This window comes from Odocoileus virginianus, chromosome 32 (assembly GCF_023699985.2).
Source record: "Odocoileus virginianus isolate 20LAN1187 ecotype Illinois chromosome 32, Ovbor_1.2, whole genome shotgun sequence".
In the NCBI taxonomy this organism is placed as follows: Eukaryota; Metazoa; Chordata; class Mammalia; order Artiodactyla; family Cervidae; genus Odocoileus; species Odocoileus virginianus.
The window spans coordinates 5,964,848-5,984,733 of NC_069705.1; the positions used below are offsets into that span (position 1 = coordinate 5,964,848).

The 19,886-nt window shown below is 38.4% G+C and overlaps 1 protein-coding gene across 2 annotated transcripts in view; it reads right to left on the reverse strand.

The window, feature by feature from the left end:
• Window positions 1–19,886, reverse strand: part of RARB (retinoic acid receptor beta) — a 1,138,330-nt gene that overhangs the window by 861,750 nt on the left and 256,694 nt on the right. The window lies entirely within an intron of this gene.

The window sequence follows — 19,886 nt, forward strand, 5'->3', positions numbered from 1 at the left end:
AGAAGCATGTTGTTTAGCCTCCATATGTTTGTGTTTTTTATAGTTTGCTTTTTTTTTTCCATGTTCAGTTCAGTTCAGTCGCTCAGCCATGTCCGACTCTTTGCAACCCCATGAATTGCAGCACGCCAGGCCTCCCTGTCCATCACAAACTCCAGGAGCTTACTCAAACCCATGCCCATCCAGTCGGTGATGCCATCCAGCCATCTCATCCTCTGTTGTCCCTTTCTCCTCCTGCCCTCAATCCCTCCCAGCATCAGGGTCTTTTCCAATGAGTCAATTCTTCACATGAGCTGGCCAAAGTATTGGAGTTTCAGCTTCAGCATCAGTCCTTCCAGTGAACACCCAGGACTGATCTCCTTCTGGATGGACTGGTTGGATCTCCTTGAAGTCCAAGGGACTCTCAAGAGTCTTCTCCAACACCACAGTTCAAAACCATCAATTTTTCGGCACTCAGCTTCCTTCACAGTCCAACTCTCACATCCATACATGACCACTGGAAAAACCATAGCCTTGACTAGATGGACCTTTGTTGGCAAAGTAATGTCTCTGCTTTTTAATATGCTATCTAGATTGGTCATAACTTTCCTTCCAAGCAGTAAGCATCTTTTAATTTCATGGCTGCAATCACCTAATCTTATAGCATCATGATCAGAAAAGACACTTGAAAAGATTTCAATTTTTAAAAATTTACCACGGCTAGATTTGTGGCCCAGAATGTGATCTGTCCTGTAGAATATTCCATGTGCACTTGAGAAAAAGGTGAAGTCCATTGTTTTGGGGTGAAATGCCCTGTGGATATCAATTAGGCTTAACTGGTCCAATGTATCATTTAAAGCTTGTGTTTCCTTGTTAATTTTCTGTCTGGATGATCTGTCCATTGGTGTGAGTGGGGCGTTAAAGTCCCACACGATTATTGTGTTACTGTCAATTTCCTCTTTAACAGTTGTTAGCATTTGCCTTATGTATTGCGGTGCTCCTATGCTGAGTGAATGCATATTTATAATTGGATTGATCCCTGATCATTATTAGTGTCCTTCTTTGTCTCTTATAACAGTCTGTATTTTAAAGTCTACTTTATCTGATATGAGTATTGCTACTTCTGGCCTCCATTTGCATGAAATATCTTTTTCCAGCCCCTCACTTTAGTCTGTATGTGTCCCTAGGTTTGAGGTGTGTCTCTTGGAAACAATATATATATAGGGGTCTTGTTTTTGTATCCATTCAGCCAATCTTTGTCTTTTGGTTTAAGCATTTAGCCCATTTACATTTAAGGTAATTATTGTTCAATGTGATCCCATCACCATTTACTTTACTGTTTTGGGTTCATTTTGATAAATGTTTTCTGTCTAGAGAAGATCCTTTAGCATTTGTTGAAGAGCTGGTTTGGTGGTGCTGAGTTCTCTCAGCTTTTGCTTGTCTTTAAAGCTTTTGACTTCTGTTTGGAATCTGAATGAAATCCTTGCTGGGTATAGTAATCTGGGTTGTAGGTTTTTCTCTTTCATCACTTTAAGTATATCCTGCCATTCCCTTCTGGCCTGCAGAGTTTCTGTTGAAAGATCAGCTGTTATCCTTATGAGGATTCTCTTGTATGTTATTTGCTGCTTTTCCCTTGATGCCTTTAATATTTCCTCTTTCTGTTTAATTTTTGTTAGCTTGATTAATATATGTCTTGGTGTGTTTCACCTTGGGTTTATCCTGTATGGGACTCTCTGGGCTTCTTGAACTTCTTATTTATTCATTTATTTGGCTGCACCACATACCCAGGATTTTCAATCTTTGTTGCAGCCTGTGAGTTCTTTAGTTGCATAATCTTTGTCTTTAAATGTGGCATGTGGAATCTTTAGTTGCAGCATGTGAACTTCTTAGTTGTGGCATGTAGGCTATAGTTCCCTGTCTCAAACTCAGCTGGGTCCCCTACATTGGGAGCACAGAGTCTCAGCCACTGAACCACCAAGGAAGTTCTCAAATGTAAGATTTTAATGGTCATTGTGAGGATTAAATGAGATGATGTAGGTATAATCCTGGTACCTACTTAGCACATAAGAAGTGTAGATATTGTTATTTGCTCTTAGACTCTCAGCTCTGTCTCCAACTTTCCTACCTCAAAGCCATGTGACCCTGACTCCCTTGCCACATAATTTCTGATTAGCCCCTGTTAACCATTGGGAGATATTGGCGGAGTCAAAGGCAGTGGAAAAGATAATACATTTTGCTTCCTCTGCTTCTGTCTCTGGAAGTGGTGGGGGCAGAATCCCAAAAGCTTCAGAAACAACACTGGAAACTGAAAAATAGTGGTGTAATATATTCTAAAATTTCAGGGAAATAATTTTGAAAATTGCTATAATTTTACCTAATTATTGTATATAATATTGATCACTTAATGCTGATAGCTAAATTATAAATCTAGTGTGAAGGCTCTTTTTTGACACATGGGATCAAAATAAATAATTGTTCCCTCTGTTGGTTCTTCCTAGAAACTACTAGATTGTATTCCAATAAATCAAAAGAGTGAAACAAGAAAAAAAATATGAGATCTAGGAGAAAACCTATAATCTCACTTTGCATTTCCCAGAGTCTGACTCTAAGACGTATGTCTCAAGGCTGGTAGGGCAGTGGAGGGAGTGAGACAGGGAGGGAGATCAACAAACAAGGGTATATTATCAATCAAGGCACCACTGCAGGCAACCGGAGGTTGATCTTGTTTGGGAAATTCTGGGATACACTGTAAATCCTGGGCTCAGAGTTTTCTCACTTGAAGGATGAGGAAGATAGTTTCCGACTTCTAACCTGCTTATGTGAATGGGAAAGCAAGCCCTGGAGGACCGCCTTCAGGACAAGAAATGCAGGTGCAGGCAGTCGGCAGCCTGAGGGCCAGGAGGGCCGGCAGGGACACACACCAACCCCACTCATTCAGTGGGAAGAACTGGCCGTGTGGCCCCATCTAGAAGTAACGGGGGCTGTGACGGGCAGTCCCAGCCTGGGGAGGCCTTTCCTGACAACTTTCTATCAGCAGTCCCCAACCTTTTTGGCACCAAGGATCAGTTTCATGGAAGACAATTTTTCCATGGGCTGGGATGGGCAATGGTTTAGGGGTGATTAAAGTACGTTACATTTATTGTGCACTTTACTTCTGATCTCGTCTAACCTAAGGCTGCCACTGACCTGGTGGGAGGTGCCAGTCCATGGCCTGGAGGCTAGGGGCCCTGCTTTACATCATGGACAATGGGCAGGGCTGGGTGGAGAGAATGTAAATCATTGGTAAACATCTCTCTCTAACTCTGGCACAGGAGTTAGGGATAGGGTTAGAGGAGGCTCTTACCTCCCGAGAGCCACTAAAGAGAACAAATGCTACTGGGAGGTTTGTGATGTTGCCCTTGCTTTTTTCTTCTAAATTGATTCTGTTCCATCAGAAAATGTACCTAATGGCATAGCACTCCTTATCAGACTGAATTCTAGTTAGCCCCAAGAGTGGTGCTTATGAATCTCTGAAACCCATTCAATTCAACACATTTTTATTGAGTCCTTTCCAGGCTGCAGACCCTGGAAACTATAAATAGAACACTGTAATCTCCTGAATTCTAAATTCTGGAAATGGACACTACCAAGCAGTGTTTGACACCATAACCATGGTGCATTTATCTTCATATGTTTCAGTACATTTTTTCTGATATAAGTGATGGCTAATGATCTAAAGTGAAAAGTGCTAGTCACTCCAGCTCTTAATGATTCTTCAAATGTCAGCAAAGCTCCTGAAGTCTCCTATGCAGGAAATCTACTCATCTGCCCACGTCCAGATCAAATTTCATCTTTTGGGTGAATCTGCTCCCAGAAATTCCAAATGCAATTATTGACCCCTTTCTGACTGTTTTCATGGTACCCTGTATAGAATATAGAAAAGGAGTTCTGGATTCTACATGAGTTATAATTTTGCTTCAAATTTACTCCAGAAAAATGCAAGCTTCTCCAAGATGGGAACTTAATGGTTCTTCATTGTATTCCAAGCACCTAGCATAACATGTGCACAAATGTGCTCTCGTATGAATTTATGAATGACTGAAGTAGGACACTAGGACACCAGTGTTTTCAATTTTTAGGACATCTGGAATCAACTAGTGAGCACTGTTAGAGATTCATCTACATCTCAATGCTAGGCATTTTCTTAGAACATGTTACATATTTAGATGTCTTCCATTGGTACCTCTAAAGAACACCCTTTGTAAGCCATTTTTCTTGGTTGTTAGCACCATTCATCGATGGATATTTGTTGATAATTGATGATGAATGATAGATGATGGATAATAATGATGATGATGATATGAGGCCCTTTTGATTTAGCAGTCTAGCAGGTGTGTACAGAAAATCCACTCAATAAAAGTCAATTATTTTGTAGAAAAAGTGCAGGCTCTCATACTGGAGATTCTGCGTCCTTATCCAGCTCCACCACCTAGTGGTTATTTGACCTTGGCAAGCTATTTAACTCCCTTCAGGCTTTCGTCTTCTTCCACAGAATGCAGAGGTCGACGGGAAGTGCACTGTGGGAAGTGCAAAGCTGTAAATACGTCCAACTATGCAGAAGCTGCTCAAATGTGTTTAGATTCTGCGCAGAGAGTGAAGCCAAGAAATATCTGATGAGATCTCTCCTAAGCAGCTTATAGTTCTGCTATAAATCAACATGAAAAAGACAAATAGCCCTTTAGATAATGTGCACAGGGCATGAGCATTCAGCTTGTAGAAAAAGAAATATGAGACCAAAATCATACAAAAAAGACATACAATCACACTGAAAATTTTAGAATCCAAAAATTTTTTTTTTTAAATTGAAGTGTGTGATAACCTATATGAGAAAAGAATCTGAAAAATATAAATCAATATGTGTTAGTTGATTCACTTTGTGTACACCTGAAATGAACACAATGTTGTAAATCAATTACACTCCAATAAAAATTTAAAAATAAATAAAATCAAAGTATAGTTGATTTACAATGCTTCAGGTAATGAAATTTATTTTTCACTGACTAGATTGAAAAAGAATTAACACTTTTGAAAAACCTAAGTGTCCAGGAAGACGTGAAGAAGGAAGCATGTTTAAATATTATAGAAAGAAATAATTTGAAGGAAAACTTAGTATAGCTGCCGAAGCACCAAAGTTTATATAAGTGCCTTTGATATATTACCCTATGGAGATACTCAGAAGCAAAGACATATATACAAGATTATTCCTGATATCATTAATAACAAACCCTACCAGCAACTTAAATGCTACCAACAAGGGGTAACTTAAATGAATAATGATTCTTGTAAGCAATGGACTATGCTCCTTAGACATTAAAAACAGTTTTTTCCTGCCTGCATGTATAGGTTTATGGCAACACCAACTGCTGACCCTGAACTCAGAATTCCAGGGTCTTACCACAATGAAGTTCATTTCTTGCTCACGTATTGCCCCGCGCGAGTGTTCTGGTCAGGGTCAAGGTAAGGAGGCTGCGAGGAGATTCTTCCTTGCGTTCTTTCAGACATCCAGAGTGATAGAGGCTCTGCTGTTTTTCAACACCTGGCTTTCCTTGTCACCTTGGGCATCAACATCCAGGCGGCAGATAGAGCGTGGGGAGAGGAGTGTGCGTGGATATTTTTATGGACTAGATACGGGGGAGGCATACATCTCTCCCACTCTCATACAATGGTTAAGTAGAACTCAACTGGCCACACCTAACTGTGTGAGCATTGTAAGTGCGGTCTGACTGTGAACCCAGAAAGGAGGGGAGATAGATTGGGGATGGAGACCATCCCAAGACCTGTCGTGACACGTCCATGCAGTCAGCTTTGGACACAGAGAGTTAAGAGGAAAATGCAGGGTACAGAGCAGCCTATGTGTTTACATCTGTATATTCACCATGAGTGTGCATACGTGTGTGTGCACATTCCATTTCTTTAGACATTTAAATATATTGCTAGAAAAGCATATGCCAATATGTGTATCTTGTTTTTCTAAATGACCCTTCAAGGAAATCAGTGCTTGTTTTGGCGAGGGAGATGGAAGCTGTCGTGAGGACAGCGACTTTACTCTCTGTGCTGTGCCTTTCTTTCCGGTTAAGTTCTCTTAAAAACGATGTGTTCATGATTTGCACTTTTAAAAATTACTTTCAGCATTGACACAAATATCCAATTGCAGATTTGTTATGATTTTACAGGTCTGAATTAGAACATGATACAGTGATAAACTAAACCCGTGTGAGTGAGTGAAAGTCACTCAGCCGTGTCCGACTCTTTGTGACCCCATGGACAGTAACCCTGCAGACTCCTGTGTCCGTGGGGATTCTCCACCACAATATTAAAGGGATTAGCCTGCGGTTACAATAAATTAATTAGAAATAAATAAATAGAGACGTAAAGATTGGGGAAAAAAGAAAAAAAGAAGAATGCTGGAGTGGGTTGCCATTTCCTTCTCCAGGGGGATCTTCCTGACTCAGGGGTTGAACCCAGGTCTCCTGCATTCATTGGCAGGTAGTCTTCACTGTCTGAGCAACCAGGGGAGGCCATGGACAGTGCGGCTTCAAGGTGGAATGAGTGAAGAATGACTTAATGAGAAAACTGTGTAAATGACACAAGGCACCACGAATTCAACTACGGGAAGAAACAGGAGGTGCTGGAGTTGTCCTGAGTGCCTTCTGGAAGGATAGAGAACCCTGGGTCTTGAAGGAGGCTTCAATTTGTAACCGCTTTTACAGGAAAACTAGAGCAGAGTAGTGAACAGCAAGAACGTGCAAATCTTAGAAGAGTAAGCCAAAGAAAAAGGTACAGGCAGGCTTCTGTGTTGCTAGAACTTTTTGTGTTCACCAAGTTTAAATTGGCCATTACTTGGTTTCCTCTTCCACAGATTTTAGAACATTACATGCTGCTGTGTTTTATTTATTTGGACCTCGATATGACCAAGATTTTTCATTCTTGGTCTGTTTTCCAGGTACCTGCTCATTTGTAACTTCCCAGCATCCCTTGGGCCCCCCCATCCTCTTATAAGACGCCCTGTCTTTATGGGCACCATCTTTCTGTGCCCCATTACCAAGAAAGGCTTTGGGACCATCCCTGCTTTCCCGTACCTCCAACCCTCTGCTTGTAATCATGGGAGTAATGCAATTTTACTGATGGAGGTATATTTTCCCTCTCTCCAGAAACCTTTGTTTTGTGTACCATACTTAAAAAAATATGTACAGAGTTATGACTATTGTATTTTATCAGCCAGAAGTGAGAACAGTATATGAGGAGGAACGGGTGGCTTATAAAAGATATTATACTGCTCTCTGCTTTTGCTCTATATCCTGCAGGTAAACTGACTGATATTTTAATTTCCTCAGACGCTTTTGAAAGCTTTCTAAATGAATGTTCTGAAGAAAATATATAACTTTGGTTATCATACTTTATGGTTATTACTGTGTACACATTAAATGTGAATTAATGCAATAAAACAGTGCATTTCACATAAAAATACTATGAATTTCACTGCTGCCACTGACACAGCACATGTATCAGTGTAATTATGGGATACAAATCTTTGCCAAGAGAGGAAGTAACATTTATTTGATATTCACTTATTGTGAGAATTCAAAATAAATTTGAATTTTGATATCACTTTGATATTGTACTCATACCTGATCTATTCCTCTTGCCTGAGGTTCCTTTGAGGAAATTAGCATTTGCTTTGGACTTAACTTTAAATCCATAACAGATGGTGGCATTGGAGATATTGAACTGGCTTCTCCCAGGTGGTGCTAGTGGTAAAGAACCCGCCTGCCAATGAGAGAGACATAGGAGACATGGGCGCGATCCCTGCGTTGGGAAGATCCCCTGGAGGAGGGCATGGTGGCCCATTCCAGTTTCTTGCCTGGTGAATCCCCATGGACAGAGGAGCCTGGTGGGCTGTAGTCCAGAGTCACATAGTCAGACACGACTGAAGCAACTTAGCCAATGAAATTCACTTGCCACTAAACATGGATGAATAATTCTCACCTTTGAAATTAAAAGAGATTCTGCTGTCTTCTTCAAATATCATCAATTTTAAAGTATTTCAAAGTCTTACACTAGATAGATAAAATACCATATACATTGTATCTAGTGATTCAGTTCAATTCAGCTCAGTTGCTCATGTTAGCTAATCTCTTTAACAGACACTAACAATTAGTAAATGAATTCTCTGAGGTTCAATTTGGAACCTTTGCATATATATATACTAATTGTATTTTAAATGAACTAGCCCAACTTCATTAAAAATCAACAGTATTTATTAGCAAGCTAATTTCACACATGGTCAAGCAATATTTAGATTTATAAACTGTAAGACCACGTTGAAAGATGAGTCTCAAGTCAAATTGTAACTGTGAAAGACTTTCTCCCTATCTCCTAGAGCACCTAGGCAAAAAGTGGGTGCTGATAAGTAATGACTATCATGACTTCTCAGAATTTCTTACACTTAATTCTTGCTATAACTACTATTCATGACCCAAACTTAGCCACTGTGCGTCTGAATATGAAGGTGCACATGTGTGCCTGTCCCACAAGGAAAGGACTGTAGCATGTTTACACCGGAAACTGTCTGCCTGACTGCATGATTCCCCATACCCTTCATGGGTATGGGTCATTCCCCAACCCTTCATGCTCACTAGCAAAGCACACCTTTATATTTAGGGAATTAGGCAGAGAAGACTTGATTTCTAATTTATTATTATTTTAAAAGATTGTTTTCATTGAAGGATAATCCTTTACGATGTTGTGCTAGTTTCCAGTGCTAGTTCCTGCCGTACAACAGCACAAACCAGTCATAATCATATACATGCATGTGTATGTATGATGTGTACATATATCCCCTCCCCATGAGCTTCCCTCCCGCCCGCCCCATCCCTGCCCTCTCGGTCACCACAGAGCGCCCGGCTGGGCTCCCTGTGTGATGCAGCAGCTTACCACTAGTTATCTGTCTCACACATGGTAGTGCAGAGATGTTAGGGCTCCTCTCTCAATTCATGCCACTCTCTCATTTCCCTGCTGTGTCCACAAATCCATTCTCTACATCTGAGTCTCTATTCCTGCCCTGCAAGTAGGTATATCAGTACCACTTTTTTTCTAGTTTCCATATATGTGTGTTAATATACGATATTTCTTTTTCTCTTTCAGACTTACTTCACTTTGTATGACAGATTGTGTTCATCCACCTCAGTTCAATTGATTCACACTTGCTCCCTTTTATGGCTGAGTAATATTCTAATAAAGAATTATTCTAATCACCCAGACCCTGATCTAGGGATGGGCATGAACCCCTGTGTTATACAGCGGTGTCTTCTGAGAAAGAATTTTGTTCTCTAGTAAGTGAAGGGTTACATGAAGAGAAGCGCTCTTGGCAACACAGTTGCAGCACTCTCTGCAATACAGTGCTCTTTGAAAACAGTCCTGTTAGCTGGCCTGTGATTCTGTGTCAAGTGGACTGTGGGGCTCGGAGCTGCTGCCGCCACCTTAAAACTGTGTTAGAAAGACCAAGAGACCTCTGCCTAGCAGCTTGACATTTTGAGTTTAGAATTAGCCTGCAGCTGCCGGCCCCTTGATTCTTAGTACATGAGAAAAAGTATGACTCTTCCTATACATTATTGATAGCTTTGTTTTCCTGTTATTTTTTGTTATTTGAGTGTCTATTTGAAGTTTACAATCATTTCCATAAATCGAAACCAGTCAGGAGGGTTGTGATATTTTTTTCAGCCATGTTTGGATGAGCCAGTTTAGATGTGAGGAAGTGTGGATTCCACAAAGCCTAGGGTTTTACCAGGTGAACATAATAAAGGAAAAAGGAAACAAGAGTGTTCCAGTGTTTAAAAGACATGATCACAATGAGAGAAGGGTTAGTACTACACAGGACCTAGATAATTTCAGTCCGTTTCACAGTCTATATTGACAGAACAGCAAATAACAGAAAAAAAAAAATAACATATTAAGGAGAGTGTCAAGTAGTTTGATACCTAGTATAGAGCCATGAGATATGAAACAATATTTTGGATTCTAATTGAACTACAAAATTTTCAAAACTAGAACTGTCCATAACAATCAAAGCTTAATCTAAATGCAAATTCATATTGCAAATTATTTGCAATACAGAGAGGTTAAACGACTGACTTATTGGGAAATTTTGCATTAAGGAGACAAAACTCTATTTTAACTTGTCCCTGTCTGATAGTCCTTGTAGAATATGAGCTCTCATAGCTCTTCACTCAAATCCAATTTTATCTGGAGAAATAAGCTAGATTGTATGTAAAGTAGAACTTAGAAAAATGTAAGATTTTGCTCAGGGACAATCCACTGAAGCTGTTTACCTTCCAACTTAATTTCTATCACAATTACCCCTTTTCTTTGATATACTTCTGACACTCTTAGATTCATATTTAAAGATCACCTAAAAATTTTTTTATCATTTATCATTTCATAAAAAACTGCTTACAGATGATTTTAATAAATCAACATCTGGGAAGCCCCTGATTTTAATAAAGGCGATACCATATCATCCAGAGACCCATGGGAAGATGTAATTTCATACGATCCCATTCAACTACTCTTTTCTATTTTAAAACTTTTCGTCACTCTAAAGCCAGATGCAAATATCATTATTATTTATGACATTGGCCACAAACACTAAAATTTACCTTTCCAGTGGTTAAAAACTCCACTCAAGGTTATTATATCTCTACTGGAGATACCTCTATAAAGATAAAACTCTGATAGGAATGTTCACATATACTAGGAGACAGAAGAATAAATACCATGAACCTTATCTTTTCTATTTGTACAAGCAGCAGAAAATATTTGACAACAAACATTCTTATTTCCATTTGTCACACAATGCTTTTAACAACATATCGTCAGCTCATCTACCAAGAGGTTGCCATTGATGTTCTGTGTCAGGAAGATGCTTTTCTGATGACCTTTAAATAGCACAATCCCAAGTGATGATGCGGAATGACTTCCTTTTATCCTAAGACCTCCTTTAAAAAATTCAAATGCTCTGGGGTATGTCATCAGGTCAGTGATGCAGTGGTATATCTTTTGCAAGATGTTAGAAGAAGGGAAGGCTGTTAAACCTTGAATGTCAGTTGTTACCTTTTACCACACTATTTTTACCTTGTGTATTGGTAACATTTTTCATCTAAAGAGGACAAAGGGCTTTGTACAAGAGAGTACCAAGAGCTCCTGACAAGACACTCTATTAACAGTTGAAAGAAGGTGGGGCGTGGTAGGGGGCGGGCAGCTGTGCAACAGTATAAAAGTTTTGTAAAGCAAATCTCCCTTATGATGAGGGTGAGGAGGATAAATTTGAAACTAGGCTGTCCGATTCACCAGGTGCCACAATTCAAGGGTAAATCGGTGACACTTACCAAACCCACCTGCCCAGATCAGGTGCCTCCACTCCCAACAGGAACCTTGGTGCTGAGCCAGCTGTCAGTATGTGAGAGGGGATGTCTTCTCTATTTCATTTTTGTAAGCCAGATCCATGGGGTAATAGAAGAGGCTAATTTTCTTTCTTCTATAATTCCTATTTTTTTTGGCATATCTAATAACATGGATAAAATTACTTCCCAGAATTTTTCTTGGGAAAAATACTGTGTGTATTTGGGAAAAGATGCTTTATTAAATTAAAGTTGAGGAAAGACCCAAAAGGCATACTAGGGGCCATACCTGTCAACAAAATATCTTAAATATCTTCTAAGAAGTAAGGAGAGGAAAATACAATTAAGGAGCATTTTTTTCTTAACTCTGTTGCTCACTTTATTTCAAATTTAAGAATTCAGTTTAGCATGAAATAAAGGCAATTGACTCAATATAGTGCTAGGATAGCTTTATGTTAAAAACACTTTTTTAATGAAAGTAAAATCAGCCTGTTGATAGTACCATTTTCAAAGGTCAGGCACAGATTCTGAAATTAACAGCATTTTCTTCTTTTTTAAAATAGCTTCCGTTATGTGAAAGATCTTCTAATAAATTTAGTGAACAGAGGCTTTTTATTGATCTATGCTCAATATTTAGGAAATGTTGTTTATATTCTTTTGTGCTTTTTTTTTTTTTTTTTTTGCTAAGGGGCATTTTGCTCCTTGAACACAGTGGTCAGTGGGGCTTACACATATGAGAGCAGAGCAGAATTGTTCCATCAAATAGGGAATAGCCTAACATTTAAAAAATACATTTATTTATTTGGCTGTTCTGTCTTAGTTGCTGTATATGGGATCTAGTTCCCAGAACAGGGATTGAACCAAGGCCCTGTGCATTGGGAGCACAGAGTCTTAGGCACTGGGTCACCAGGGAAGTGCCCTACACTGTTTTTAAGAAGTGCAGGAAACAGGAGGAACCATGAAGACAGCTGTCTAATGGAGTTATGAAGACTATGAGCAACATAATATAAATATAATTGTGATGTACAAGGAAAACCCACTCGTCCTTCCCTGTGAATACACATAAAATTTAACAATACTCAATAGTAGCTTTGATGTGATTGGCTCATCAAGACAATGTGAATAAAAGTGGTTGTAAGGCAAAACCTGAGGAATTGCAACATTTGACATCTCTTTAGATAAAGACAGGTATTTGTTTCTTCAAGGATCTTTTCTCTGCTTTCCTGTGCCAAAGAAAAGTGTCAGTTAGTCTTACTTTGTCTTACAATCTTTTATATTTGAAGGGCAAAAGAAGAACTCTTGCCTGTGGGAAAACCTTGGTTTAAAAAAAAAAATGCTAGTAGCACTAAGCTTCTAGTTCTGTAGAAGCTAGTCATTCAACAGTTGAAGATTCTACTTTCCCAGTCTGAATCTAATTTTAGAAATTATCTTGAAAAGAGTCAACAAACGTCTAGTTTCCACTTGAAATGCAGAAATCTGGGGAGAGGGGCACTCCCAAGCTTATGAGCACAGTAATGAAGAAAAGCCAAACAACCTGCAGGCTGGCGACTTTTCTCGAACACATCAGGAAGCAGATGCTGCTAGAAACCAATCAGCTAAAATCTAAGGACACAGATGCCTGTAGGAAGAGATGGGACTTGCACACTTGCTCATCTGGAGCAGATGCAGCCTGACACAGGTAAGACTAGTTAGTGAACTGGTGGAGGCTGAATAGGGGCTGGTGAGAGATTGCCGAGCCACTGAGGACATAGGAAGTTTCAAGCTTCCTTTTCAAGCTCTCCGCCACAGACTCCATCATGCTCTCAGAAAAATGACCAGTGAGAGTCCCAAGAAAGTGTCCTTCACAGAGTAGGTTGAGGACAGTCAAATAGCATCACTGCAGAAGCTCACATCTAACCCCAAATCTTCTCCCCTGTCTCTCCTATGCGGGGTGGGGGGTGGGGGTCGGGGGTGGGGGGGTTGTGGGCGGGAATAAATCGATAACCTCTGTAGTGAAGGAGAGTCAACACTTTCACCCTGAGGGCAGGGGTTTGAGCCTATTGCAGCCTGGGAAGGGAAAGATAAAACCTTTCTCCCTGAGGAAAGACGAGGAACCTGTGCTGGACGCAGGACTACGGCTGAGGGATGGAGGGGAGCATTGGGAGAGTCAAACCTGAGACCGAGAGATACAGGACCTGCCGCGGACTGATGCGGGGTCAGAGCACCAGGCTCACTCGCATAAACTGAGAACGTTACATGTATGAGTATCGCTGTATCACTTTGCTGTGCAGTAGAAATTAACATAACATTGTAAATGAACTGTACTTCAATAAAATATTTAATCAAAAAATAGGACAGGGAATTCAAGAAGTGTGTAGTGATATCAAATAGTTCAATAATCTAACAAGTTTAAGACAGATAATGGGGCAATTTTTTTTAAAAATAGTGGCTTTGGAAATTCCCTGGTGATTCGGGTTAGGACTCAGCACGTTTTGACAGCTAAAGGCCCAGGTTCAATCCCTAGTCAGGGAACTAGGATCTCACAAGATGCATGGTACAACCAATAAATAAATAAGCTTAATTTAAATAATGGCTTATTAATATTCTAGAATAACTGAGGCTAAGACACAGATCAAAGAGGATTAGAGAATTTCAAGCAAAATAAATATGTAAAAATCACATGTAAGAATATTAGTCAAACTTCTGAAGACAAAAGATAAAGAGAAGAACTTGATATAGCCTTAGGGGGGAAATTACAGAAAAAGAGCACAGACCAGAATTCAGAAAACCATGCAAACCAAAACATAATGGAGGTATTTTTAGGGTACTGAAAAAATGGTTTATTTACTAAGAAAAAAGTTTACACAGGATCTATATCCAGTGAAAAAATATTTTTAATGAAGTAGAAAAGAAGTGAAGGAGAAATACTTTCTCAGACAAACAAATACTGAAGGAATGCATTACTAGCAAACTTACACTAAAAGAAATGATAAAGGAGGTGCTTTAGTTAGAAGGAATATGAAATCAAATAGAAATTTGGATCTCTGTAAAGAAACAAATAGAACTAGAGGTGGAATAAATGAAAGTAAAATACAATTTTTTTTCTTATTTTTTGATGATCTAAAAGATAAATCATCGCTTAGAGCAAAAATGGTGGCAATGTGTCATATGTTAATAGCAAAGATAAATATAAACTGTGTGACATCAATAGCTCAAAGTTTGAGAAGGAGAAATGGAGAGTCTACTGTTTAAGTTTCTTAAAGTCCTTAACTAAGTATTAAGTAGTCCTTAACTAAATATTAAAGTCCTTGACCAAATACTAGTAGTGCTATTTGATGGTAGACCCTGATTAACGTTATATCTTATAAACTCTACAGCAACCACTAAAAGATTTTAAAAAGAGTATAAGTAATAAGTCAAGATTTGGGATAAAATAGAATAATAATAAATGTTTAATTAGCCAAGAAAGGGCAGAAAAATAGAGAGGAGAATACCAGGTGGAACAAATAGATAGCAAATATCAAGAAGATATGTTTTAAATTGATAATATCAATGATTACAATAAATATGATTGATTTGAACATATAAATTAAGAGATTGTCAGACTGGGCTAAAAGGAAAGTTCCAACTATATGCTGTCTACAAGTAACTCACTTTAAATATAAAAATATAGATAGGTTAAAAGTAAAATGATGAGGAAAGATAAACAATGCAGACACTAATCAAATGAAAATTGAAGTGGCTATGTTAGTATCAAATAAACTGTACTCCAAAATCCAGTACAAACATTAAGAATTATAAAAAGGTCAATTTTCTATGAAACATACAATTCCATACTAGCGCATGCAACAGAATTTCAACTAACAATAGTTTCCAATGTATGAAGCAAAAACATCTAGATTTGAAAGTAGAAATACCCAAACTCACAATAATAATTAGAAACTGTAACCCTCAGTAATTGATGGAACAAGTAGACAGAAAATCACTAAAATATTAAGAACTGATTAAGTATAGAAGTCAATTTGATCTAATTGATATTTATAGAACACTGGAGCCAACAATAGCAGACTGTGTCTTATTTTCAAGTACGCATGAACCATTCATCAAGATAGACTATATTTTATGTCTTAAGAAATTTAAAGGAAATCACACAGTACTAAGTTCTTAGGTAATAATGCAATTATACTATGAATCAGTAACAGAAAGATATCTGGAAAATCCTTAAATATATGTAAAAATTTAACAAAGACATTTCTTCATAACCCAAATATGATATTTTATGAAAATTAAAAATACATTTAACTTATGGAAAATAAATAGCAAATGTATCAAATCTTATTGTATAAAAATAAAGTAGCACTTAAAGAGAACTTTATAGCATAAATTTTTATATTAAAAGAGAATAAATATTACAAATAAGTAGTCTTCCTCTTCAAGAGACTAGGAAATGAAGATTAAATTAAACCCAAGCAAGACAACAGAAGGAAATGATAAAAAGCAGAAATCAGTGAAACTGGAGATAGAAAAGCAATAGAGAAAATCAGTGAAACTATATGTTGCCCCTTTTCTTAAAAAAATCAATAAAATTAATAAATCTCTAGCCAGACTAACCAAGAAACTGAGAGAAGAAACAAATTACTAACATCAAAAATGAAAGATGAAAAGAATATTATACAGATCTCACAGGGTTATTAAAAGAATGATATGGGATGACTGTAAACAACTCTATGCTCATAAATTCAAAAACTTAGATGAAATGAGCCCATTAATTGAAAGACACAAAATGTCAATACTTGCTCAAGAAATAAGTAGATAACTGGAATAGCCCATACCTATAAAAATAGTAAATTCATATTTTTAAACCTTTCAACAAAGAAACTCTTTGTGGCAGATGAGTTCTACCAGAACTTTAAGAAAAATTATTGCAATTCTGCAACCTCTCTTCTAGAAAATAGCAGGGAAGGCAACACTTCCAAACTCATTTTATGGGGTATCTCTGCTGGCTCAGACGGTAAAGAATCCGCCTGCAATGCAGGAGACCCAGGTTCAATCCCTGGCTTGGGAAGACCCCCTGGAGAAGGAAATGGCAACCCACTCTAGTATTCTTGTCTGAAGAATCCAATAGACAGAGAAGCCTGGAGGGTTACAGTCCACGGCGTTGCAGAGTCGGACACGACTGAGCGACTAACACACACGCATACATCATCCCATCATCTTAAAACTGGCAAAGTCAGCATAAGAGAAAACTAGGAGGAACTGTATTCTTCATGCACAAGGAGACAAAAGTCTCCTACAAAATATTATCTGATCAAACCCAACAAACTATGAACATATAGTATATATCTAACAACTGAGTTTATCCCAAGAATGCAAGTCTGCGTCCGTATTCAAAAGCAAAGTAATTTACCTTATTAACATACTAAAGAAAAAAATACAAATGATTATCTCAATTGATGTAGAAAGAGCATTGGATATGTTTCAACATTATTTCAGGATAAAAACTTTCAGGAGACAAGGAGTAGAAGGAGTCTTTCTTAATCTGATAAAAGGCATCTACATAAAACCTATAACTAACCTCATTTAGTAAAAAAGTGCATGTTTCTCCCTAGGGCAGTTAAGAAGACATGGATGTTCCCTCTCATCACTTTTTTCAGCACCTTACTGGAAGAACAAGGCAGTGCAGGAAGATAAGAAAAAGTGTTGGGGGAGGCATAATAGCAGAAAAAGACTGGCCACACAGAAAATTCCAACAAAGTTACACAACTAGAGCTAGTACTTAAGCTTGACACAAATGCAGGATTCAAGATCAATAGGATGTTAAAAAGAAACAACAATCCACTTTGGTGGTCAACGCCTAGTACGCCACTGATTATTCGAGTTTAGAGCCACAGCACTGCATGGGGCACGTAAGATAAAGAGGTTTCTGTTTGTTTTATGTTTTACTTATGTTTTGCTTTTTGCCTGAACAATTGGAAGGATGGGGTTGTCAATTAGAGGCAATGGAGAAAAGATGTTTGGTTTGGGGACATGACAACTTCAAGGATGTCTATTAGACATTAGCACAAGATCTAAAGATCAGGAGGCACACCACCACCCCCCCACACACACACCCCCAACCTGCACAGCATCAGCAAATGACTGGTGTTTAAAGAAGACCAGAACCAGGTGAACTCACGCAGAAGCAAAGAATACACGAGGAGGAAGTGGGCTGGAGGTGACCCCGACCTGTGCCAGCCGTTAAGAGAATGAGCCCTTTTATGAATATTCCATGAGGGCTCATCAAAGCATGCACGTTCTCTTTTTATTGTGCACGTTTCTATTGGTTCATGTCTGCTGGCTTGATCTCTCAGTTTCTTGAATGTGTCAAAATTTCCAGAGTAAATTTTTGATTTCTTAGTTCTCTCAGTAATTCTATCATTTGTTGTTTTCTCTGGTAGACTTCATCTTTTAGAAATAGCTTTACACTTACAGAAAAATGGATAAAGTAGTGCTCATACACCTCCACACATGGACTCCCCGTAATTAATACCTTACATGCGTATGGTATATTTGTTACTGTTAATGAACCAAAATTACTACATTATTATTAACAAAATAGTATATTCAGCTTGCCTTAGTTTTTACCTACAGTCTTTTTTTTTTCCTTCTGTTTCGGGAACCCATCCAGGACACCATAATACATTTATTCTCATAGCTCTTTAGGCTCCTCTAGACTGTGACAGTTTCTCTGACTTGCCTTCTTTTTGACGATCTTGGCAGTTTTGAGGAGTAACTGGACAGATGTATTATATGGTGTCCCTTTATTGGAATTTGCCACGTTATTCAGGGGTTATGAGTATTATGGAGTAAAGTGACACTTTCATCATTTCACATCAACACCATTCATAAGTGTCGACAGTGACCATGATCACTGGCCGAAGCTGTGTTTGGTGGGTTTCTCCACCACAGAGGTATTCTTTGCCAGCTTTTTCCATACTTGACTCTTTGGAAGGAAGTCACTAAATGCAGCTCACATTTAAGGAGTGGGGAATCATGGTCTTCCTTTTAATGCAGAATCTCTACATAAATTTTCCATTTATGTTATCACATACTGCAGAAGATTCTTTTCTAAGGCTGAATAATATTCCATTGTATTTATAAAGCACATTTGCTTTATGCATTCATCCATCATTAGATGTTTGGGTTGTTTTCATATCTTGTCTATTATGAATAATGCTACAGTGAACATATCAGTGCAGGTATCTTTTCAAGATTCTAATTTCAATTCTTTCGGATAAATCCCTAGGACTGGAATTGCTGAATTAATTGTGGAGGCTGTATTCTTAATTCGGGGGGGGACCTTCTATATTATTATCCATATAAGCTCTTCCATTTTACATGCCCACCAAGTGTTCCTTACTTTCCACATCCTCATGAATATTTACCTTTTGTTGTTTTTAATAATAGCCATCTTCATAGGCGTCAGGTGATGTTTCATCAGAGCTGTGATTTGCATTTCCCTGATTGTTATTGACACTGAATATTTTTCTTGAACATATTGGCCATTTGTATGTATTCCTTGGAGAAATATATGTTCAAGTCCTTTGTATATTTAAGAAATCAGGTTGCTAATCTTCTTCCTCTGAGTTGTGGGAGCACAAATACACTTTGGAGATTAACTGACTTTCTGATATGCTGTTGTTGTTGTTCTGCCACCAGGTCGTGCCTAACTCTTTGCAACCCCGTGGAATGCAGCATGCCAGGCCTCCCTTGTCCGTCACTATCTCCTAAAGTTTGCTCAAGTTCACATCCATTGAATCTGTGATGTCATCAACCATCTCATCCTCTGTCATCTGTTCTCCTTCTGCCCTAAATCTTTCCCAGCATCAGTCTTTTCCAATGAGTTGGCTGTTGGCATCAGGTGGCCAAAATATTGAAGCTTCAGCTTTAGCAATGAGTATATATAGTACTCATACTTCCAGTGACTATTTAGGGTTGATTTCCTTGAGGATTGACTGGTTTGATCTCCTTGCTCTCCAAGGGACTCTCAAGAGTCTCCTCCAGCACCACACTTCAAAAGCATCAATTCTTCGGCACTCTGCCTTCTTTATGATCCAACTCTCACATCTGTACATGACTACTGAAAGGACCATAGCTTTGACTATATGGACTTTTGTCAGCAAAGTGATATCTTTGCTTTTTTATACACTGTCTAGATTTGTCATTGCTTTCCTTCCAAGAAGTAATCATCTTCTAATTTCATGGCTGCAGTCACCATCTGCAGTGATTTTTGAGCCGAAGAAAAGGAAATCTGTCACTACTTCCAACTTTTCACCTCCTCTTTGCCATGAAGTGATGGAACTGGATGCCATGATCTTCATTATTTTTTAATACCGAGTTTTAAACCAGCTTTTTCACTCTCCTCTGTCACCCTCATCAAGAGGCTCTTTAGTTCCTTTTCACTTTCTGTCAAGAGAGTGGTATCATCTGCATATCTGAGGTTGTTGATATTTCTCC